Raw genomic sequence first — 25,699 nt, 5'->3', positions numbered from 1 at the left:
ATAGCTCAGGTAGGCTCATTCTGCCTGCAAATCCAACAGGAGCCTTTCTGACAACACCAGTTTATCCCAAAACCACCGTCAAAAGGGGTTGATTGGTAGACCCTAAAATAGTAGGAGTCCAGGCAAAGAGTTCTTCTTTCCCATTGGGCCTGAGACTGACTTTTTCCATTGAAAGATTCTGTGTGGGTCAGGCATGATTGCAGGAATGACCCAGTAAAGCAAGCAGCCAAGTCCAGGGAGCCTCTTTGTTCCCACAGACCCAAGACTGTCCTTCCCCATCCAGAGACACCAGAAGAATCAGGGGCTTCAGTAAGTGGGGATCCCGCTATACCTTTCACCAGTGAAAGACACCTAGTGGCTAGAATTGAGAACCCCGCTTCTGCACCCTGAGGGAGCACTAGCCAGAACCAGTGGGAACCCAGCAGCACCGCACCAAGTAGATGAGAGTAACACTGTAAAGGTTCTGCAAATTAAACTCTCCTTGAAACCACAGCTCATGAATTAGGCCAAAGGCTGCATTCTAAACCTAGACTAGATGACTGCCTGCAAAAATAAAATATTTAAATAGAAACAAAACTATTCTAATGTAACAGACAAAATGTCCAGGAGGATATAGCTGAAAATTACCTTTAATATCATACCCCACCACCACCAAATCATAACTTGAATAAGAAAATCAACTGATGCCATACCGAGATGAATCAGATGTTGGAATTACATGACACAAATTTTTTAAAAGTAGTTATAAAAATGTTCCAAAATTCAATCACAAATTATTTTGAGACAAATGAAAGACTGAAAAATCTCAGCAAAAGAAGTTACTAAAAAATAGCCAAATGGAAATTAACAAACTAAAAACTACAACATAGAAAATATCTCATTGTGTGGACCTAATACAAGTGAAAGTGATTTACCATATAGCTGCAGTAATTAAGATTGTGTTGTGTTACTAAATGGTTAGACACATAAATCAGTAGAATAAAACTAAGATCCTAGAACCAGATGCACACATATATGTTTAACTGATTTTGGCAAGGGTAAGAAGCTGACTTAAAGGAGGAAAGATGATCTTTTAAACACATAAGGCAGAGGCATTTGGGCATTCATAGGCCAAAAAATTGTACTTCAATGTAAACCTCACACATCATAAAGTAATCAACTCAAAACTGATCATAGACTTAAATGTAAAACACAAATCTATAAAACTTTAAGACAAAAGAGGAAAATCTTTAAGATCTAAGAATAGTCTAAGAGTTCTCAGACTAGACACCAAAAGCATAATCCAAAAAAGAAAAAAATTGATAAATTGCATCTCATCAGTGGCTACAAAAAAAGTTCTTTCCTTTTTTTTTTTTTGTCGGGGGGAAGAGAAATTGGTTTTTTTTTTTTTTTAATTATACTTAAATTTTAGGGTACATGTGCACAACGTGCAGGTTTGTTACATATGTATACATGTGCCATGTTGGTGTGCTGCACCCATTAACTCATCATTTACATTAGGTATATCTCCTAATGCTATCCCTCCCCCCTACCCCCACCCCACAACAGTCCCTGGTGTGTGATGTTCCCCTTCCTGTGTCCAAGTGTTCTCATTGTTCAATTCCCACCTATGAGTGAGAACATGCGATGTTTGGTTTTTTGTCCTTGCGATAGTTTGCTGAGAATGATGGTTTCCAGCTTCATCCATGTCCCTACAAAGGACATGAACTCATCCTTTTTTATGGCTGCATAATATTCCATGGTGTATATGTGCCACATTTTCTTAATCCAGTCTATCATTGTTGGACATTTGGGTTGGTTCCAAGTCTTTGCTATTGTGAGTAGTGCTGCAATGAGCATACGTGTGCATGTGTCTTTATAGCAGCATGATTTATAGTCCTTTGGGTATATACCCAGTAATGGGATGGCTGGGTCAAATGGTATTTCTAGTTCTAGATCCCTGAGGAATTGCCACACTGTCTTCCACAATGGTTGAACTAGTTTACAGTCCCACCAACAGTGTAAAAGTGTTCCTATTTCTTCACATCCTTTCCAGCACCTGTTGTTTCCTGACTTTTTAATGATTGCCATTCTAACTGGTGTGAGATGATATCTCATTGTGGTTTTGATTTGCATTTCTCTGATGGCCAGTGATGATGAGCAAGCCTATGCGAAGAAGAAGAAAAGTCTATGTGAAGAAGAAGAAAATACAACCTACAATCTAGGAGAAAATATTGCAAACTTTATATCTGGCAGAGGACTGGTGTTTAGTACATATAAAGAACTCTCTAGATTCAACAGTTAAAAAAGATGAAGAGACATTTCACTGAAGAGGATATGAATAAAACAAATAGCACATAAAAACAATGTCCAACATCATTAGCCATCAGAGAAATGCAAATTAAAACAACAATGATATATCACTATACCCCTATCAGAAGGGGTGAAATTAATAACAAAAAACATCATCACCAAATGCTGGTGACAATACAGAGAAAATGAATCAGTCATATATTGCTGTTGGGAATGTTTATTAATATACCCACTGAAAAACAGTTTGACAGTTCCATATAAAACTACACATAAATTTACCATATGACCAGACAGTTACATACTTGGGCATTTCTCCCAAAGCAATGAAAACTTATTTTCATACAAAAACCTGTACATGAGTATTCATATTAGCCTTATTTGTAATAGCCAGAAATATGAATGAGTCTGAATGTCCCTCAACAGTGGAATGGTTAACAATCTCTAGTACGTAGGTAGCATGGAATACTATGCAGCAATAAGGATGAATAAACAACTTGGGTGAATCTGCAGAGAATTATGCTCCATGAAGAGTAAATTCCTAAAGGTTAAATTCTGTATTATTAAATGTATACAGCATTTTGAAATGATAAAATGTTAAAAATGGAGAACAGATTAGTGGTTAGGAGTTAGTGACAGAGCTGGGCAGGGTGGAAAAAGTATAATTATGGGGATAGTTGAAAAAGGCAAAATAAGGATCTTTGTGGTGTTGGGACTTCTTAGTATCTTGACTGTGGTGGTAGATACATGAGCCTACAAGAGTGATAAAATTATAGAGAACTTGATATACACATATATGCATAGAGTAAAACTGGGGCGATTTGAATCAGTGGACTGTATAAATCTTAAAGTCCTTGTTGCAATATTTAATATAGTTTTGCAAAATATTGCTATTGGAGGAAACTGAGAGAAGCATAGAAATTATATCTATGTAGTATTTATTGTAATTGTATGTGAATTTACAATTATCTTAATAAAAGTTTCAATTAAAACTGTTGCTTGACTTAATTTGGGAGCACTACATGAGTTGACTGAGAATATAGCTCTAAAGGAGTGACCAGGAGGAGTTGGGGTGACGATGTGTGTTGCTTTACATTGGCTGATCTTAGGAAAGTATTAAAAGAAAATGATGATGTTAGTCAATAACTGGCTACTTTATAAGTAGAAAAAGAAAGAGACAAGCGGCAGTTCAGACATTTGGGACCTTAAAGGGTTGGTAAAATCACCACTTCTGAGACCTCAAAATAGGAAGTAAGATTGAAAAAGCCTTGGATTGACAAAGACCCTTGAAGATTTAGCATTTTTGCAAAAAGTAGTGTCTCAGCTTAGTTGTCTTGAAAGCAGAGCCTGAGACAGTTTTATGTTTGGGTGTCTTATTTGAGTAAGAATGAAAGACTAGGAAAACAATGCAGGCAAGCAGAAAGTTACAACCTAAGATATATATGACAGAGGCCACTGCTGTGTGTGACAGGTGCCAATCAAAACAAGACCTTCTGAGAAGGCTTATGCAATGTGCCTCAGAATGTCAACCCATTAAGTGGAAAGTAAGAGGCATGGGGAAGGAAGGAACAAGTAGATTATAACCCTCTTACTTTGGGGATAAATCATATTGTAAAAATACTACCAAACAGCCCTTGATTCTTTGATGTTTGCTTATTTATTATACTTTAAGTTCTGGGATACATGTGCAGAACGTGCAGGTTAGTTACATAGGTATACGCGTGCCATGGTGGTTTGCTGCACCCATCAACCCATCATCTACATTAGGTATTTCTCCTAGTGCTATCCCTTCCCTAACCTCCCACACCCCGACAGGCCCTGGTGTGTGATGTTCCCTGCCCTGTGTCCATGTGTCCTCATTGTTCAACTTCTACTTATGAGTAAGAGCATTCAGTGTTTGGTTTTCTGTTCCTGTGTTAGCTTGCTGAGAATGTGGTTTCCAGACTTGGAACCAACCCAAATGCCCATCAATGATAGACTGGATAAAGAAAATGTGGCACATATACATCATGGAATACTATGCAGCTATAATAAAGGATGAGTTTACGTCCTTTGCAGCGACATGGATGAAACTGGAAACCATCATTTTTGATATTTAAAACAGCTCTCAAGGCCAGGAGTAGTGGCTCCTACCTGTAATCCCAGCACCTTGGGAGTCCAAGTGGGTGGATCACCTGAGGCCAGGAGTTTGAGACCAGCCTGGCCAACATGGAGAAACTCTGTCTCTACTAAAATTACAAAAATTAGCTTGGCATGGTGGTGGATGCCTGTAATCCCAGCTACTTGGGAGGCTGAGGCAAGAGAATCATTTGAATCTTGGAGGCGGAGGTTGCAGTGAGCCAAGATTGTGCCACTGCACTCCAGCCTGAGTGACAGAGCAAGACTCCATCTCAAAAATAAAAATAAAATAGCCTTCAAGACTCCATATGTATACCAGCAGAAATGGACTTTACAGATTTACAGAAACCTGTCAGATCTGAGATATGCACCCTGGAAAATGGACAAGAAAAAACTCCCAGAGGATAGAGCAAAGATCCATAAAGAACAACGGACAACGATGTTTCTTCCAAAGAGCAGAAGCAGGATTTAATTAGGAAATGCACCTGCTTTCTCAGGGTGGATGACCTTCATAAAGCCTGTTCAGTGGGACATCCAAATTGCTACAGACCACTTTCTTCTGTGGTTTCTCATTCATTCACTTTCTGATTTAGAATTTCTTCAAAATTGAGGAAGATTGGAGGATAGACAATTTCTTTTTCTTTAAAATAAATTATTGAATGATAGGAAGACCTATCCAGATCTGATGGAAAAGCTGAGCACCTCTTGGAGATGCTCCATATTAGATTTTGAACAGGATGCATTGGGATGTGAAATATCCAGCTTGATTCTCTTGGGAAAGGTATGAGAGTTTTGCTGTGGGAGAGACAAGGGAAACAGATGTTTGGCAGTTATCAGAAGGGTGGACTGAGAACTGAGAACAATGTCCACCTTTTTCTCTTTTTGGGCACACAGCTAGACTACATTTTACAACTTCCCTGCAACTACACAGAGGTGACATCCAGCCAGTGAAATGTGAGTAGGATTAACTTGCTTAATGCTTAGAACTGACCCATTAAATAACAAATCTCCCATAGATAATTTGTAATTCTCTTTTTCTATTTGTAGCTGTGTGGAGAGACTTCAAAGAACTTAAATGTAGGTGGAGACAAAGATAGAGAAAGACTGGTTTCCAAACATCTTTGAAAATGCAGATTCCTCTTGCTAATCCATACTGAACTCTAATTTATGTTGTACGGTAAAGAAAATACATTTTTCAGATGCAATTCAAGCCTCTAATCGATTGACTTTAACGTAATCAAAAGCGATATTATTCTGGGTGGACATTACCTAGTCATATGATCCCTTTCTGAGTGACTACATGTCATTCTTGGAGCAGAAGACTCTTTCCATTGCTGGCTTTGAAGAAGCAAGGTGCCATGAATCCTACAGCCACAGGAAGTTAATTTTCTAACAGTCTGATGGAGCTTGGAAGCAGATTCTTCTCCAGCTGAGCCTCCAGGTGAAGAAAAAGCCCGGTGAACACCTGGATTTCAGCCTGGTGGTGCCCTGAGCAGAAGATCCAGTTAAACTCTACCCACACTTCTGAGCTATAGAAATTGTGAGATAACGAATGCATGAAAGCATGCAGTTTTAAGATGCTAAATTTGTGGCCATTTTTTATGCAGCATTAAAAAACTAATGCAGTTACCTTGCCTAATATAAATCTTAATTATTTTCCAAAAAAAAATCTCATGAGGGTCTTCTTAAAGCAAAGAGTCTTTCCCTTATTTTTTTCATTATTTTCCCTTATTTTCTGATATAACCTCAGAAAAAGTTAAAAAGAACCCCTGGTGTGTAGCATTTTCTCTTTCACAGCTTTGTCTCTCTTGAGTCTAACTGATCTATTGTTGTGCATTACTTTTTAGAATTTTATCATACCGATGAATCAACTGAGATATAATTAACTACACTTTTTCTCTTTATATCAGCTCTCATTTTTACTTATTTAAGTCTATGCAAAGAGTGAGTTAGCTATGATAACACTAGCTGCTATAAGAAATAAATAATCAAATCTCAATGACTTAGCAGAGTAAAAGTTTATTTCTTCTTATGAAACATTCTAAAGATGAATATGCTCCAGCAACTAACCTGCGCAATTGTCTTCACAAGGCATTGATTCAGAACCTTTTTTTTCCTAAGTTTTATATCTCAGTGGTCTTCAACATGCAGTTTCTAAAATAGTCCTGGTGTTCATCTCCATATCATCCAATCTGTGGGTAAAAGAGAATGAAGAATCATACATAGAAAGTTTCTATGTGCTAGGCTTTGAAGTGGTTCCCATTATATCTGTAAACAATTTCATGTACTCTAACTAGTCCTGGAGATATGCCTAATTACAAGGGCTGAGACTGACTTCTCATGGGTTGAGGCCAGGGATGTTGATAATTATTCTCTAAAGCACAGGGCAGGCCCCCGCAGTGAAGAGTTGTCTGGTCCCAAATATCAACAGTGCCAAGACTGAGAAACCCTGGAATAGAGTAAATAGCAACTGATTTGTAAATTCTCATATTATTTATTTATATTGGAAAAACCTGAAGCATATCCTATGTGCCAGTTACTGCTGTATGTTCAGTGATGCAGAAGTGATAAGACAGACAGAGCCCTTTTCCTCATATGTTCTGGCTTATTACATATATGGCCCTGTTAACCTCCCTGAAATTTATGTTTCTTACCAATGAAGTAAGAGTTAATATAGCTCACAGGGCACGTATGGAGTTTAAATGAGACAATGTATGTATAACGGGATGTTAAAATGGAACTCTTCATGCTTCATGAGGCATGAATTCAACAGATGCTACATTCCAAAGTGAACTGGGACAGAACACCATGGAAAAATAACTGGTTGCATAGCTGTCACAAAATGATACTATAAAAGGGTAGACAGAGTAGTGATCCAGGAGTCTGCAAAGGAGACTTCTGGAAAGGACATTGGGGCTGATGCAAGTGTGGAGAGGTAGGAGACTGATAAGTAGACTGTAGCAGTGCAGTGCAGTTTGACATGTGTTCCTGTAGTTGAGGCAGAGGGGCAAGAATGGGTGCTGATCCATGCCTGAGAGTATTGCCATAACTTTAGGCTGCAGGGTGGAGGGCCGCACCTGGGAAGTAAAGTCAGGTCACTCTCTCTGAGAGCCAAACATACATGGGGCTTTAGGACCAGATGAGGTAGGATGGGAACCCTGGATCCTCTCTAAAGGGGTCCTGCCAGAAAGGGCAGCCTTCCAGGGTGACAAAATCTAGCAGTAATGGGCTGTGTAGGTTTTTGGTATGGCAGAAGCCCAATGGTAATTTGGGAGGAGACAACCAAAGGAGGCCACATCATAGGAATCGCAGTGGTAGAATACCAGAAACTCACAAAAACACTCTCCCAAAAAACCGAAAGGGCAAGCTCTACTCATCTGCCAAATGTGAAAACAACAGATACAAACTTTGTTGTTCACAGTACTTCAACTCTCACCTCTCTGCTTGGAGGGGTCAGAAAACTATTTTATGAGTTTGGGGCCGGGTGCAGTGGCTCACACCTGTAATCCCAGCACTTTGGTAGGCCGAGGCGGGTGGATCGCAAGGTCAGGAGATCAAGACCATCCTGGCCAACATGTTGAAACCCCATCTCTACTAAAAATACAAAAATTAGCTGGGCGTGGTGGTGCATGCCTGTGATCCCAGCTACTAGGGAGGCTGAGGAAGGAGAATAGTTTGAACCATGGAGTCGGAGGTTGCAGTGAGCTGAGATCATGCCACTGCACTCCAGCTTGGGTGACAGAGCGAGACTCTATCTCAAAAAAAAAAAAAAAAAAAACTATTTTATGAGTTTGGAGAGAGAAAGACCCAGTGGGGGTGGGGGGGTGGGGGGCGGTGGGGAAGTAGGAGGACATTGCCACCCTCTCTCACTTTAAATGGGCGGTACAAAGTCAATGCCAGCTTGTAGAGGACAGAAGATTTGAAACTAAATCAAGTTCAGGAAATTAGTCAAGACAGACTAGATAGATGAGATGACAAACTCCACAAAGACAGTCAATTCACACCACACATCTGCATTTCTCCTCCTATAACATGTCTAAATTTTGTCAGTGGGTATGCATATGTGTTGGGGAGAGGGGTTGGCAGGACTCTGGTTCACAGCTTCACTTTTTTTTTTCATATTCCAATGGCCAGAATTCAACAAGTAGGCAGCAAACCTAATTGCAATGAAAGTTAGGAAATATTATTTTTCTAAGTGCCCAGGATGGAGAGAGTTAGATGAATGAGCACTTGTAAGCTCCCAGCTTTCCAAGTTAAAATTCACGGAGACTGGATATTTTCAATTGCTGACTTCAGATGGTGTTTGCAAATAAAGTGTAATCAAGGAAGTCAGGGAAAGTCACTAAGGGGAAGCAAAAATATGGCTAGCCCTAAATGGGTTTAAAAGGGTTAGAAGCAAATATAAAGTGGTTTTATTAGACTCCATGAGTCCAACAAGTTTGACTTTCTGGTAACATGAATAAAACACTAAACATGTTAAAACACACATAGTAGGCACTATGGGAGGATTTCCTTCCTATCTTTCTCTTGTCCATGGGCAAATAAAGTTTCAGTGTCTGCCTGATCCCAGATGTAAAGAAAAATCATATCCTATGCAATTTCATTTTCGTTAACACTTGTCATTTCCTTAGCACCCACTTTAAGCCGCACGCTTTGCAATACCACTTTCATTTTCTCTATATGACAATTAGTGGGTGGCCCCATGTTTCTGCAATGGGATGGCGGACGACTATAGAATGTGAGGATACACAAAGTCATAACTTTCTTGATCAATAGTTTTACTCAAATATTGAGCAAGTAACCTCACTTGTAAGAAATAGCAAATATTATATGTATTTTGGAGGACAGAGTGTTTGTGTGTATGTGTGTTTAATTTTTTACCCGGATAAATGTGTCAGAAAATTCTTCTGTTTTCTGAAGAGGAAATCATCTCTGAGTCACTGAAGAAAAAGCAAATTAATCAGTGGATATAGAACATTCTGATGAACACAGATGAAACCCACCCTTTCATGACTATAAGCTAATTCTATACTCTGGGGAGGAATGTTATAAGATTGTTAATATATTGAGGCAAAAAAAAAAAAAAAGAGCTGCTTTGAGTCCTATGGATGTGACTCTCTGAGAAAAAAATATCAACAGGAATTTAGGATTTACATAGAGGCATATGTGTGAGAGCCAGGATTTGGAGAGCAACAGATGGCTCAGGTAAAGGCATGGTACACAGCTGAAAGTGATGGTGAGAAAGTGAGTCAGCTTCCTCGAACTCCACATCATGGAACACCAAGACATCCTACTCAAGGTTACTCACAGCATCATTTGAGACATGGAGAACCAGCTCATTCTAAATCTAGATGACAGTGATAAACTGATTGAACAAAAGTACTCTACTCATTTGAGCATGGAAGGCCATCTGACCCAAAATGCGCCCAATATTGGCTTGCATTTTAGATCATTTTCATAGGATATCTTCTGAAAGGGGGATTACTGAATGAACAGTGTCATCATTTAAAAAATAAGCATTTTAAAAGATTAAAAATTTTAAAAACCTGCTTACAAAGAATGTGTGCGTTGACCGGGCGCAGTGGCTCACACCTGCAATCCCAGCACTTTGGGAGGCCGAGGCAGTAGATCATGAGGTCAGGAGATCGAGACCATCCTGGCTAACACGGTGAAACCCCGTCTCTACTAAAAATGCAAAAAATTAGTCGGGCGTGGTGACGGGTGCCTGTAGTCCCAGCTACTGGGGAGGCTGAGGCAGGAGAACGGTGGGAACCCGGGAGGCGGAGCTTCCAATGAGCCAAGATTGCACCACTCCAGCCTGGGCGACAGAGTGAGACTCCATCTCAAAAAAAAAAAAAAAAGAGAATGTGTGTGGGGATGACAGTAAATGAAATGAATGAAATGCACAGCTCAGTTTTTTTTGGGGTCATTGCTAAACATGTTTTTAGTTATATTATACTTGGTTATATTGCTACACACGATATAACTAAGCATCTTCCATGCTGTCCAGATTTTCTTGTTGAGAACAGGTGGGTGTGTGCAACTCATGGGAGGAATACTGTGGTTTTCTAACTCTTCTTTCTTCTTCTTCTTTTTTTTTTTGTTGTTGTTATTGTTGTTGTTTTGTTTGTTTGGTTTTTTTGAGATGGAGTTTCACTCTTGTCGCCCAGGCTGGAGTGCAGTGGCACAATCTCGGCTCACTGCAACCTCCGCCTCCCATGTTCAAGCAATTGTCCTGCCTCAGTCTCCTGTGTAGCTGCGATTACAAGCACCTGCCACCATGCCCAGCTATTTTTTTTTTTTGTATTTTTGGTATAGATGGGGTTTTGCCATGTTGGCCAGGCTGGTCTTGAACTCCTGACCTTATGTGATCCACCCACCTTGGCCTCCCAAATTGCTGGGATTACAGGCATGACCCACCACGCCCGGCCTCTAACTCTTCTTTCTTTGCAGAAAACTCCTGGTCTCTTTTCCTCACTCCCTTTGCCATTCACTTTCCTCCTCTTTCCTCCATGCCCCTGTCCTCCCATACCAGTAATTAGACACAAAGTGCCACCCTCAATCCATCAACACATTGCACAGAGCTCCTTGGGGGCAGCTCCCTTACATCTCTCTCCCCACATGTAGTTGGTCTCAGCTGAAGAAGAAAAGACATTACTTTAGGTGACCAGGTACAGATACAACTCATATTTCTTCAGGGTTCCAGGGGACCCTCTCAGAAAAAGCAGGAAACTTTACTCTAGTAAATGGATAAAGGGAATATTTGGGAAAAATGAGAGATTGACCAAAACAAAAAGGAGCTACAAACCTTGGCTCTAGGGCAACCTTGAAGATGAGAATCTGTGCCTTTATCAATATCATTATAGCCAGAATATTAATAGAGCTTCTCCTCTGTGGTAGGGAGTCTATAAACCTTACTTCATTTAATGTCTCCAATGACCTTTTGATGTAGATACTACTATTTAGGATATGCTCACAATAAATTTGAGACCCAGAAAGTTAAGCAAGTTTTGCCAAGGTCAGGCAGCTGTACCTATGTATTAGATTGGTGCAAAAGTAATTGTGTTTTTTGCCATCACTTTTAACGGCATTATGGAACAATGACACAGAGTCTCCCCATCTCCCTGGTTCCCACATCATGACTAGTCTTCTCCCTGGATCTGCTTTATAAGGCACTGGGGTCTGTGTTGCATCCTAGGTCAAAAACTCAGAAACTAGATCCTGGAAACCTTCATTCACTTTCCCACCTTCATGAGCTAGCTTGATGATACCTCTGAGAATCTTTTCTGCCAGAGGAAAGTAATAACTTCTGAGGTTTTCAATAGAATTCATGAAGGGAGATTTTAATTCCAGGTCAAGAAAAACAGTTAGTGTAAAAAGCCCCAAGCAAAGCTAAACTCTAATGATCATCGCTGTACTGATTGCTTTAAATCTTTTCCAAAACGAGGCCAGCTATAAATAAATACATGAACTGATAGCAGCCGTGAAGATAATACAAAACACTAAGAATAGTGCACAGCAATATTTTCTAAACCAACGTCTCATGGGATACTGGCTCAATGAAATTATCTGTTGAAAAAGAGAAAGGATTATATGGTCATGTTGTTTGGTAAATGGTCAGAGCTTAGAAACTGATATTAGCATTATGAAAATTCTCAGAAGTCTGGTAAGACTATAGTTAACTTGGCTTAACCCAGCAATTTCTAAAATCTCTTAGTCACAGAACCAACTTTCCTGTAGAATGAATGCTCTTAATAACATATACTGTGTTATGTCTGTCCTGCAGAAACTTGTTGATAATGCCAGTCGGGAGACACCTCTATTTCTCTTCCCTGCCCATGGTTCAAACCCCTTTATTTAAGACCTCTAAAACCAGCTACATCTGGCCTACTGATAGAAGACGGGATCAGGGAAGTGCTGGGTGGAGAAGGGTGGGGTCCCTGGCAAGGGCTCCACCCTCAAGCCTGTGCCCACAGATTTAAGTGAGAACAGGCACTCCTGCTTTTGCGTCCAAATGTCGTGTTTTCCAAGACCACTCTGGCCCACCATATCCCCATCCTGTGCCCATAAAAACTCAAGACCCTAGCAGGCACAGACACAAGTGGCTGGACTTCGAGAGGAGCAGAAGAGCACGTCGACAAACACCAGCAGACACTGGCAGGCCATTGATGGCAGGACAAGGAAGAATTCAGCCCAGGAGGTGGGAGGAGGGTCCAGCTGACTCCAGGGGAAGATCATCTTCCCACTCCATTCCCCTTATGGTTCCCTATCCACCTCACTGAGAGCAACCTTCACCACCCAGTAAAACCATGCACCCATCCTCGAAGCCCACATGTGATCTGATTTTTCTGGTACACTGGGGCAAGAAGCCGGGATACGGAAAGCCCTCTGTCCTTGAGATAAGGCAGAGGGTCTAACTGAGCTGCAGACAGCAAAACTGAAAGGGCGCACTGTAACACACACCCACTGGGGCTTTGGGAGCTGTAAACACTCAACCCTACCATGCTGTCGTGGGGTTGGAGCCCAAAAATGCTCCCCACGATCTGCCCATCTGCATGATCCCCCTAGGGGTTTGAGCAGCAGGGTACTGAAGAAGTGAGCCACATCCCTGTCACACATCCTGTGAGGGGGATAAGGGAACATTCCCATTTCACTGCCATCACAGCTAATCAAAGACTGCAATGAGGACAGCATAAATCCAAATCTAGTCTATGGCTCTTCTCTTGGCCACTCCATTTCCTTTTCCTTCACTCTGACTACTCTGACTTCTTGGGTTCTGATTGGGCTTTTTTTATTGACCTCGCCCTTTGGATTATCTGGATGGAAGCTTGTCCTTTGAGCTCTAAGCCAAGTGGCCTTGATATTTGATCTTGACACTTCTTCTCTGACCTATGAGTTTTCCACTCTAGTATATCTTCCTTCTAACAATTCAACAAATTGTCACTGAAAACCTGCACTGAATGAACCTAAAGGTGAATAGGGCAGACAGGTAAGTTCACAGGGGTTAAGTCTGTAAATTATAGCTGGACAAGCCAGGGCTCATAGGGCAGTGTAGTAAGCATCATGGAAGGGAAATCGCATGCTGATTACAAAGAGCATCTAACCTAGACTTGGAGGTTAAGAGAAGACTCTGAAGAGGACACGGCATGTCCTCTAGATTATGAGAGTGAATAGCAATGTCTAAGTGAAACAAGCAGAAGCTGAATCCAAGTGCTGCAGACAGAGGGAACTACGAAGGCTAAAGTCAGGCACTAAGAGAGAGACGAATCTTAGAGGAAGAAAAATAATTTTCTTCAACTGAAAAATGTGGTTTGAGGAGTTGAGTAGTGAGGCATAAGGTTTGATAGTAAAGGATAGAGAATGTGTGCCCTCGACACACCCACCCAGTCCTAGGACTGGATGCTTGGCCAGGCCTGTCTTCTGGGGCAATCATCACCTGAGAATGTAGTAGAATTATCCAACTCCTGAGCTCCACCAGATGTAGGCAATAATGATCTTTTTCTTCTGATCAGAATCCTGCCCCTCTGTCCAGCTCTTCAGCCAATTGAAGTAAACAACAGATGCATTTCAGAGGCCTCATCCCTACCACTCCAAAGTGAAATAGGTTGAGAAGTGTGGAGGCTGAAGCCAGGGTTTCCATATATGTGGGGTCCCTACAGCGAGCATGGCTTTGAGCACCCTCTCATCTACCATTTCATCTGATTCTGTAAGTGTTAAACTTACATATATAAACACACATATATGAGAATATGGAGCATGAGAGAGATTCAGTAACTTACCTAAGGATATACAGATTCTAAATCATAGTTGGAATCCAAACACTGATCTATTAAAACCTATCATCTTTCTATCAAGCTCAAGCTATCTCACTTCAATGACATGTGGGTTTTCTTGTTGGTTTATTAATAGCAGTGATAGTAACGTAATAGCATCTAACGTTGATTAAATGTCTTTTTTTGGACCAGGACCTTTATTAGGTGTTTTGTATTCATCATCTTATTTAAACTTAACAACACTCCATGAAATAAATATTATTGGCTGGACATAGTGGCTCATGGCTGTAATCCCAGCAGGTAGAGGCAGGCTGATCACTTGAGGTCAGGAGTTCAAGACCAACCTGGCCAACATAGTGAAACCCTGTCTCTAGTAAAAATACAAAAACACTTAGACTGGCATGGTGGCATGCGCCTGTAGTCCCAGCTACTTGGGAGGTTGAGTCAGGGGAATTGCTTGAACCCGAGAGGCAGAGGTTGCAGTGAACCGAGATCATGCCACTGCACTGCAGCCTGGGTGACAGAGTGAGACTCCATCTCAAAAACTACAAAAAAAATTGAAAGAAATAAATATTATTATAATTAATTTACTGAGGATAAGTTTAGAAAAGGTGATTTTCCAAGGATAGTGGTTATTACATACAAGAGACAAGGTTAGAATTCAAGTTCTAACTCCAAATCACAAGTTCTTTCCATACCCAAACTGCCTCTAGATTGAATAAAACAATGAACAAATGCATGAACAATAATAATAGTCCTTATACTTATTGAAATGAAATGCATTTAGTGTTCTAACTGAATCAAAGTACCTTTTTATTATTTTTTAAAATAAATAATTTACCCAGGAAAACATCTCTGGGGATATTGTGTACTTGTCTACAAGTGTCTGTTACAGTACTAGAGACACACATGTCAAAGCCTCCTACATCTATCATGGATTTGTTTTATTTTATTTCAAGGTGTATAATAAGCATCCCATTTATTCTAGGCACTTTTGTTGATGACATACTAGTTACCATAAAATCTGAAAAGTAAGATCAATTTTATGAGCAATTAAATGGGGTCTATCCAGAGGTAATTAATTTTATGATAGAGGTTGAACAAGGTGATAGGAGAGCCTGTTTTAGAAGCATTGATGATAGGGAGGAATAATGGCTCATCAGTTATGAAATAGTTCCAAATTACCTTGCTTTCAGGTCATTATTTATATTTTAAGTCTGCTGCCCTGTTTGCATCATGAAGGGAGAGCATATTGTTATTCACAGCCTTTTAGGGGAGAGACCTACCTTTGCTCTTGTGAGGGTAATGGAAACTTAGGCTCTTAGAGAATTGGACTTTCCTTTCCTAGAAGACAGGTGTTGTATGATCCACAATGGAAGGAACAATGAGTCCATTTATCAATGAGAAGAGCTGGCACTATTTGAACTCTGGGGAAATTGATAGCAGGCAGATAAGAATCAGGTGTTTGGTTGTTATGCCACTGGTAGAAATAATTAATCCACTCAATCATTTAACAAACACTTATTGAGAATATTTTGTATGTCAGGCACTATGCTAAATATTGCAGATATAAAGTAAAATGAGACACAATTATTGGGGAGCTAGTGGGTCTGTGATGAAAGTTGTTGCTCCTGCCTTGGAATAATTCAAAAATTAAAACAAATTGCTTTTGAATGGACTTTACTGTCTCAAAATCCAGTGGTTACAAAAAGCGTGAGTGATGTGAATCGCCTCCAGGGCTGTGGATAATTCTGTATTTGTCCCTAGAATAGTGTTCCTGCCACAAAGAAAGACAAACTTACTTGTGATTATCAAGGACGAGATATCACAATGAAAAATACTGAAGGACATTCTACTGAACATGGTTTATCAAAGCTTTACTAATCATTCATATCTTCTTCATGAAGTTTTTGTCTCCCTGAGTTTTCAGAGCACTCACTCTCACTCTCCTTTACTGTGTCTTCTGGCAGAGAATGGGTCTCTGACTCAAAATGACTCAGTGAAACTCAGTTGTCCTAATTCTAACTTTGCTTTTAGGCAAGAAATTTTGTCTTGATGAGCCTCTCCCCTTCCACCTGCCTAAGAGAAAAATGCAACCCAAATTGCTAAGGGGAAAGCAAATAAATATTTTCCTAGATTGCATAACTAAGAAGTTAAGTGAAAACAGGCTTTAAGCACAGCTGTATTCATATTCACGTATGTCCTGAGGACTCTGTTTCACACTGTCACCATCATGCTCTCATCATTCTTTTGTTTTTCTGTTTTCTTTGTTTATCTCCAGCAGGACTTCTCAGATGATGGTCTCTGGTATCTCTATACTTGCATTGTCCCTATTGCCTAGAAATCCACAAGAAAAAGGCCTCTTTCTCTCCTATTTGTTCCAAAAACATTTCTTGGACTCATGCTAATTAGACAAACTTGGGTTTGATGTGCCACATCAAACTAACCACTCTGATTGATCAGATTTGGGGCAAATTCCCAACCCTGCAAGTAAAGAGTGGAGATTAACTCCATAAAGATCCTATGGACATAGGGAAGGTGGGTTTCTCAAAGGGTATTATGAGTGTTTCCCAATGAAGAAAGCATAATTTACTTAGCAGACACAAAGGGCAGAGACCACTTTACCCACTTTTCACAGCATATTGAGCATTTGAACCTCACTTCATGAAGTAGTTTGGAGAATAAAAATAGATGAGTGCAAAGTATCTTAGTGGGTAGCACAGAGTAGGTGTTCAGAGCCTGATCTCTTTCTTTTCTTTAAAAATAAAATACATTGCTTTCTGCTTTTTTGTCTCCAAACAGGTGGCAGAAGGTTTTCAGTTAGGTAGCAATTTATATTTCCTATCTTTATACAAATGTACCTGTCCAGTGGCCTGTACTCAGTGATAAGTGTAATTTATAAAGGAAAAGTGTTTATGAGAGCACAGAGTGAAATTACTGGAACTGCGAGTAGATTTCTTGAATAAGATCATTCATGTTGATATGGCAGATATAAATGGTTCTCTTAGTAGCCACATCATCGTCCAAGAAAGGTTCAGCTTGGGTTCCAGTTCTCCTGGTAGGCATAATGCTATTAGAAAAAAAAAAGGATTCAAAACTAATGTATGACCCTAGCAAAAATCACATGACACAACAACTTTCCCAAAGGCCTGACAACCAAACGTTGTGATGGATAATTACATAGCCTTTAATGTTCTTTCAGCTAGACAAGGAGTTTTACTAGAAGCACATCTTGCCGTGCCTATATATAAATAAAACAAGTTGAATAGAACAGACTGGGGTTAGGATAAAAGAAAAATTCATCTGACTTTCCAGAACAGACGCAGCTGGACTTTGAGATATGTTTTTTTGTTTTTTTGTTTGTTTGTTTTTTGGTTTGGGTTTGAACATCTAGCCTCCTGGCCTCAGGAACTACTACAAAGATGAAGAACAATTTTGTTTCCGGTAATTGCTTGTGCTACAGTTGGTCAATGTCTACTGATCAGAGTCTTAAATGCAATTGCACAGCCATTTTTTTAATACCAGATGTTTCAGTAATTTATCTTGCAACCAAGAAGCAGGAGGAATTAATCATGAAACAGGATTAATTATCATAATTAATTAATTAATTATCATTAATTAATCATGAAACAGGAGGATAGCAAAATTATTGCTATCCAATCATAGTATTACCCCAATTCCTGACAACAACCCACAACAGAGCAAACTCCCACTTCCATGAACTGTCCCCAAAATCAACTAATGTAAGCCCAAATTCTATAGCAAGCTCCTCTCAACATCATCCTAGTGGGAGTCCCCATAGTTTTCCATGGTGTATTAGTCCATTCTCATGCTGCTAATAAAGACATACCTGAAACTGGGTAATTATAAATGGAAGACGTTTAATGGACTCACAATTCCACATGACTGGGGAGGCCTCACAATCATGGCAGAAGGCAAGGAGGAGCAAGTCACATCTTACCTGGTGGCAGGGAAGAGAGAAATGAGAGAATCAAGTGAAAGGTGTTTCCTCTTATAAAACCATCAGATCTCGTGAGACTTATTCACTACCACAAGAACAGTATGGGGGGAAACTGCCCCCATGATTCAATTACCTCCCACTGGGCCCCTCTCAGGACATGTGGGAATTGTGGGAGCTACAACTCAAGATGAAATTTGGGTGGGGTCATAGCCAAACCATATTACATGGCGTGTGGTATCCCTTGCTTCAGCAACTCATAAATATTGTTGGACTGTGTGTTCTTTGTGGTCTTCTGTGTGTTCTTTATGGACACTGACACCCTTATTAGAAGACAGTCAATGTTAGTTTACTGTAAGGAGTTGTTATGAATAAGTTGGATTACATTAATGAGAGCTATTCTTCGAGTTCTGGGCTCCACTCTAACAGGCATGCATATTTGCCAGTCTCCATCCTAGCAGCATCTGTGGTATCTCTAGGATAAATCTGGAATTTGAACTGTGTGTTTCTGGATATATTTATGTTGATAGAACCTAATTTGGGTGAATAGTATGTGTTGTTTTCACAAATAAGGGCAGAATTGTAGGAAGCAACACTGGTCTCAGAAGGAAATCCTTCAGCAGATGGTGAAGAGAGAACCTGCCCCTCTCTTTGTAAGTTCAGACTATCAGGACTTTAAATATCTAGATTCTGGGAAGAAGGTGTTAAGATGTCACCTAACACATAAGAGAGAGTCTACGAATGTCCAGAAAAGTCTATCCCATAAGCCCTAGAAAGCAAGCCATAACTTGAAAACACATTGTGGAATTGTGTATGACTTGATGCATTGGTTTTTTGGTGAACACAGAGGCTTCACCATCTCTAATTTAATGTTTCAGCCTGGTTTCCACTGTGTAAATGATTATATAGAATATACTGATGACCATCCTTCATCCAGAGCATCAAAGAACAACAACCCTAACCCCATCTCCCACCACATGCCAAAGGCAGTGAGGAGGTGGAGGTAGTAAGAAGCTGCATCCCTCAAATCATGATATCTTTCAGGGACAACTTTGAGGATGCTGGTTTTATTTGTAAGAGAGATGGCAGTTCTTTTAGTGTCCCTTTGCTGATCATAAAAGAGTTATGCCCTGAGCCCAATAACAACACCTCCCTAGGTAAACGTCATAATACTTGGAAACAAAGATTCAGATAAAATAGTGTGTGCTCTGAGAAATTCACAGCCATCCCCAAAAGGAGCCAGTAGTCAGGCAAAAACCCAAGAAAAAATCCAGTTGATATAGTTACACTTTGTATCCCCACCAAAATCTCATCTTGAGTTGTAATCTCCATAATCCTCATAATCCCCACATGTCAAAGGAGAGACCACGTGGAGGTAACTGAATCATGGGGGCAGTTACTCTCATGCTGTTCTGGTGAGCCTGAGTTTGTTCTCATGAGATCTGTGGTTTTATAAGGGGCTCTTCCCCCTTCACTTGGCACTTCTCCTTCCTGCCGCCTTGTGAAGAAGGTGCCTTGCTTCTCCCTCACCTTCCACCATGATTATGAGTTTCCTGAGGCCTCTCCAGCCATGCTGAACTGTGAGTCAATTAAACCTCTTTCCTTTATAAATTACCCAGTCTTAGGCAGTTCTTCATAGCAGAGTGAAAACAGACTAATATGCTGGTAGTTGGGAGAATGTAAGGGCTTACTTTAAAGCAGCTCAATAATACCAGACGCTGCCCACCCAGTCTAGTTTTCACCTGCCTCTCTCATCTTTGGACACTGAAAATCACTGCCTGGATATCCTCTGTCTTGCTGAGAATGAATTTCTCTCTCTGAAAGCATTTTTGTCAGTTCCTTTCCGTGCTAATCTCCCTGCCTGTCATGCATAGGTAATAAGTGATTGCAGAGTTGTGATCTGTGAGTCCAGAAATGTATAATGCAGTTTGAACAAAGAAAATACTGAGACCTATTTGCTACTTACTGGGCAGGATTATGGTGTGCACCAGGAGCTTGAAATATTTAGATGTCTCAGAACTACAAGTGAGGATTCATCAAGGTCAGCAAAGCTTTTCTTCTCACAGAATTAAGTAAAGCAAGCCATAGAATTTTACTTGGGGGCAGTTTCCTTGACAGGATATTAAAATCAGGACCTTGATTGTCTCTGCTGCCCTCTGAAATAATTTTACATATTTTATTTACAGCAGTTTACTGGTAAATGTGGCCAGCCAAAGAGAGCTCAGAGGATATCAGGACAGACTTTGAAAGACATGTCAAATTAGGCTGAATTTGTGCTATCCTGTAAGCATTTGTCATACACCTACTACCTGTATGTGCCAACTCTAGTGTTTAATCCTGTACAAGACATGAGATGTGTGACCTGCCCTGAAAAGGCAGAGCCAGCTGGTGAAGCCTGTGGTTATTCTTCCTCAATCTTTCCATCCTCCTGACTCTGCACATCTATTTTATCCCAAAGCATGGCAGATTTCATTTATAGTGTCCTCTCATTTCTGCCTCACACTCATCCAAGTCTGAAATTAATCACAAATTTGAACTCTTTCCTGTATACTTCTAACACCCTAGTTTTAGCCACCATTCTCTTTCTTTGGGAGAGTAGTAAAGTCTTCCCTATGGCCTGTCTGCTGCCACCCTATGACTCTGCAATCCTTAAACCACTTTCCACACAGTAGCCTGACTCAGTTCAATTACAGAAGAGTTTAACTCAAATCACCTTAGTAGTGGTCTGATGAAAGTAGGGAAATTCCCTTTTTAACAAGGTAAATATTATCTACTTCCTTCTCGACTATATCTTACACAGGATATCTGGCACTTGATTTAAAAACAAGAACGTATGAAAAAGGTAGGAAACAGCAACTCATGGCCAAGAGATAAATTAGTCAATAGAAGCAGGCCCCATGTTGGCCATGAAGTTGGAATTACCACATTGTGACTTTAAAATAAGTGTAAAAAATGTTTTTAAAAATTTAATGAGGAAAGTTGGCATGTGTGAGCAGAGAAATTTCAAAAGAGAATTTCAAAAGAGAGATTAAACTAATAAAAAGAGAAAATGAACTGTTAGAAATTTTTTTAAATGTCATTTCTTAGATTTCAAAGCATTTTGGACACAGCAGAGGAAAGAGTCACTGAACTTGAAGTCAGGCTAGTAGGCATTACCCAACCTAAAGTACAAAGAGAGATAAAAGATGGAATAAAAACAGCTCCAGCACCCAGGACTTTGGAACAATTCTAATAATATAAGTCATGTAATTGGAGTACCTGAAGAAGAGAAGAGAGAAAACCAAGAAGTTTCCAATACCTTTCCAAAATTTTTGGAAGACATAAAATTTCAGAATCAAGAAGGGAAGCAAATCACAAGCAAAATTAATACAAACTGAATCATAATATAAAATAATCAAACTACAACATCTTTAAAGTGTTGAAAGAAAAAAAATCAACCTAGAATGATGTATACACAAAAATTATTCCTCAAAAAGGAATGCAAAATAAATAAAGACATTTTCAGTTACATAGAATGTGAGAAAATGTGGCTATAGTTTATCTAAAATATAATAATGATAAAAGGAAATTATTTGTTATAGAGAAAAACAATGACATAAGAAAGCCAGATCAATAGGAAGAAGTAAAAAAAAACAAAAGTATCAATATACATTTTTATTATATGCACAAACACACGTGCGTGCACACATGTGCACACACACACAGTTATAAAATTCCTTTGGAGATTGACTATTAAATCTTGCAAGAAAAACAATTATTGTGAGTCCATAGTATATGTAGAAATAAAATATTTGACAATAATGGCACACATGGTGGGAATAGAGAGGAGAGTAGAATCTAGGATGAGGTGGGCCGGGTGCCTGGAGTACACAATTTTAGGAAACTCTCATCCTCAGGGTCATGTTTATAAACTAGTTCTCTCACATGTATCACCTTTGTTCTGACTGAGTGGAAGAAGTAAAATAGAAGTGTACTAGTATATTAACTTTCATTTTTCATTAGGTAGTATAATTTTACTTGAAGAAATATTATAAGTTAAACACACATGTTGTAACATCTAGAGCAAATATTACAAAACATAAAAGGAACAACTAATAAATCAATGAAATAAAATGGAATATTAACAAACAATTCAAAAACAGAAGAAAGTAATGGAGAAGCAAAGAAACAAGCACAAAGGGGATAAATATAAAGCAAGTAGCAATTATTGTGGAATTAAGCTTAAACACATCAATATTTATATGAAAAATTAAAGAAACTAAAATACTCCAATTAAAAGACAGAAGTTGTAAAATTAGATACAAAGTAAGACTCAGTAACAGGTTGTTAACAAAAACTAATTGTTAAACATAAAGACAGGTTGATAATTTTAAAAATGGAAAAATACATTAAAAATATTAAGAGTGAAATAGATGGTATGACTATATTAATTAACAACCCTATTTTAATAAATGATAGACCACTTAAGATACTAATAGTAACAATATCATAACTTGTAGGATTTTGCTAACTAAGTATTTGTAAGGAGTATTTATAGCTTTGAATGCCTACAGTAGAAAAGAAGAAAAGTTAAAGGTAGTGATCTAAGATAATAACCTAAGGTATATACACAAGCAAATTAAAAACAAAATAGATCATAAGAATAGAAATGAGTGAAAGTTAATAAAATAAAAATTAGATAAAAACAGAAAAAAAGTCAATGGTTCTAACTTGGTTAATTTGAAAGGATTAATAAAATTGATACAAACCTGCTGGGATGATTTTACAAAAAGGAGGGAACAAGGAATCAGAATGTACCTAAGTGACCTGTGAATGGAGAAAGGAAAAACTTGAGCTTGGTTAACAGATGTACAGCTCAGTATGTGGCTATAAGCCAAAAATGGAACCTGGCTGTATTACAGCCTCACTCAGAGGTGGTCTTGTAAAACAGTGATAATGAAAAGTCTCCCCAATGGGTATATCTTTAGGCATTACACCATGACATTCACTTTGATTGTAATAAGAAGTGGTCCAAGATTGGAAAATTATGGATTTATCAGCATTGGTGAATGACTTGGGAACCTCGTCAGGGGCTTGGATGGAAACAATTGCAAGATGGGAGACAAAAAGTTATGGCAAATATATATAAGAGATATATAGAGTCTTCATAAACTATGGAAATCATTGTATTGTATCTTAATATCTACCAGAAAACATCCACCATAGTAAGGGTACTAAGTAGGTAGAAAAAATAATTTGGACAGTTGGCAACAGCCAGCCTCAGTCAGTAATCTTGCCAGTGAATTAACCACTGGTCTTTCTAGGATAGCCCAATACAATAAATATCCAAAGTGGCATAAATGGAAGCTATGCATTGCCCCAATAGCATAGATTTTCCATTCCCAAGACTGATATAGCTACCTCCAATGCCAAACGTCCAACCTACAACAGAGAGCAAGGGTGAGCCCCCCATGTGTCACCATTCCTCATAAAAACTAAATTACTTGATGTCAATTTCAGTTTATTGGTCCATCCTAGAAAGACCCAGTGGTTCATTCACAAAGAAATAGAAATGTATTCTGCTTATGGATTTGTCTTTCCTGCCAATAGGGCTCAGACAGTATCATAATCCAAGGTTTTTTTGAGTGTTCAATCCACTAGCATGGGATTTCTTGTAAAGTCAGAGCAAGAGAATCAACATTTCAACAGAGGTTTAGGAATGAAGTGATGATCAATAGATCCAGTTTGATATTACATAATACATTAGCAGGAAGCTGCTGGCCTGATGCATTTCTGGAACAGCTTGCTGAAGACACAGTCAAGACATCAGCTCAGAGGTTATGCTCTGTGAAGATGGAATGCAATCATCCAGGATGCATCAGAGGCCTGTATATTGTGCTGTGTATTCAGTAGGAAGGATACACGGGTTCAGGAACCAAGTGATGGAAGTAGGTGTGGCCTCACTTACCATGACCTCCAGTGACCCCTGGGGAAATCTGTGCTTCTCCTTCCTGCAATTCCAGACTATTGAGTTAGAGGTCCTGGATCTGAAAGAGAGCATACCCTCACCAAGTTCCCCTCTCGAGTCACACTGAATTAAAAGCTGTGACTGTCACCTGGTTACTTCATTCCTTTTCCCAAGGATGTGTGGGCAAGTAGAGGAGTCACCATTTAGCAGCAATAATTGACTCTGGTTATCAGAAGGAGTTAGGGCTGCCATTACATGAGATGGGGTAAAAAAGAATATGTGTAGAATGAAGGCAATCTACTTCGGTGCTTCTTTGTAATATCCTGAACAGTTGACTGTACAATGACTGTACAGTGACTGTAAACAGATAGGGATAGAAACCTCACTCTACAAAGGACATGAGGACCAGGGGCTTAGACTCCTTAGTGATGACAATATGGATCATGCTACTACCTATGTAGGTCAGCAAAGGTGGTAGCTGAGAGAGGAGGCTAGAATTGATGGAAGGGAATGACAACAACTATCTACTGAGGCCCGAGACCGAATGGAGGGGTGTGGTTGTAGTTTATCCCATTAATACCCCTCTTCAAAGTTTCTTCTCTGACAGGAGGATTAGGGGTTGAGAACCTAGGAGAGTGGCTTCTAAATGATTATGGAAGATGGATTCCAACAACACAGAAGGAAAACTACTGTAGCCATAAAGACACACTCCCCAGGATAATCTCCCACCTCAAGATTCTTAACTCAATCACATTTGCAATCTCCCTTTCGCCAGACAAGATAACATACTCACAGGTTCCAAGAACACTAGAACATGGACATTGTTGGAGAAAGCACTATTCCACTGACCACAGATCCCAAACTGAGACATGTCCCAATAGTCTTAGCTTTTATATTTCTCATCTTTAGAATTGTATGGGAGATGAGTTGGCAGCTAAAATATCCTTCAGATCTAATAAATCAGACTCAGGAAGTTGTGAACCTCTCAAAATTATATAAAGGACTTTATTTGCTGGCTCATATGTACTTTTTCTGAGAGTGGGAGGACAATAATAAACCTTCTTTCCAGATTCTCCAACTAGCTTAACAACAGCTACTCCAAATTCTTACTTTTTACCATTGGTGAAAAATTCACGTAGCATGTCCCAAAAACTAAAGGACAGTGAGTCATCTTCACATGAGAAATGTAGCTTCAAAGACACTCCATAAATGAAAGCTGCATTAGAAGACAGACACTTATACAGCTAACATTATATTTTTATAGCCAACATTTACTGGCTGTTCACAGGGATCCAGTAGTGACTGTGCTTAGAATTTTACACAGATTGATTAACCTTGATTTTTTGAACCCTGTGACATAGTCACTTTAATTATTCCAAATTCACAAATGAATAAAATCAGAATTGACAAGGTTAAATGATTTTCCTTAGGTTACCTTAGTGGAATTTATACAGGCAATCTAATCCCAGAACCCACACTGAATCAACGCTACTGTTTCCAAAATTTGCTTGATCCTAGAAATGTACTAAGATTGTGATAAAATACACATGGAGACACATTTATTATCTGTTTTTACTCTTGAGATTTTTGAATTTTTCATAATTGACTTAGAAA

The 25,699-nt window shown here is 39.3% G+C and overlaps 1 long non-coding RNA gene across 2 annotated transcripts in view; it reads right to left on the bottom strand.

The window, feature by feature from the left end:
- LOC129398648 (uncharacterized) overlaps window positions 1-25,699 on the bottom strand; it is a 258,989-nt gene that overhangs the window by 132,615 nt on the left and 100,675 nt on the right. For both annotated transcript variants that reach the window (XR_010113036.1, XR_008626517.2), the window contains 3 exons: window positions 18,075-18,141; window positions 6,478-6,599; window positions 5,677-5,895 (listed from right to left, as the gene is read on the bottom strand). This is a non-coding gene — a long non-coding RNA (uncharacterized LOC129398648). The remainder of the gene's footprint in view (window positions 1-5,676; window positions 5,896-6,477; window positions 6,600-18,074; window positions 18,142-25,699) is intronic.

Source organism: Pan paniscus, chromosome 7 (assembly GCF_029289425.2).
Source record: "Pan paniscus chromosome 7, NHGRI_mPanPan1-v2.0_pri, whole genome shotgun sequence".
Classification (NCBI taxonomy): Eukaryota; Metazoa; Chordata; class Mammalia; order Primates; family Hominidae; genus Pan; species Pan paniscus.
Note: the sequence above shows the minus strand (reverse complement) of the source record. Positions and strands in the feature narration are given on the sequence as shown.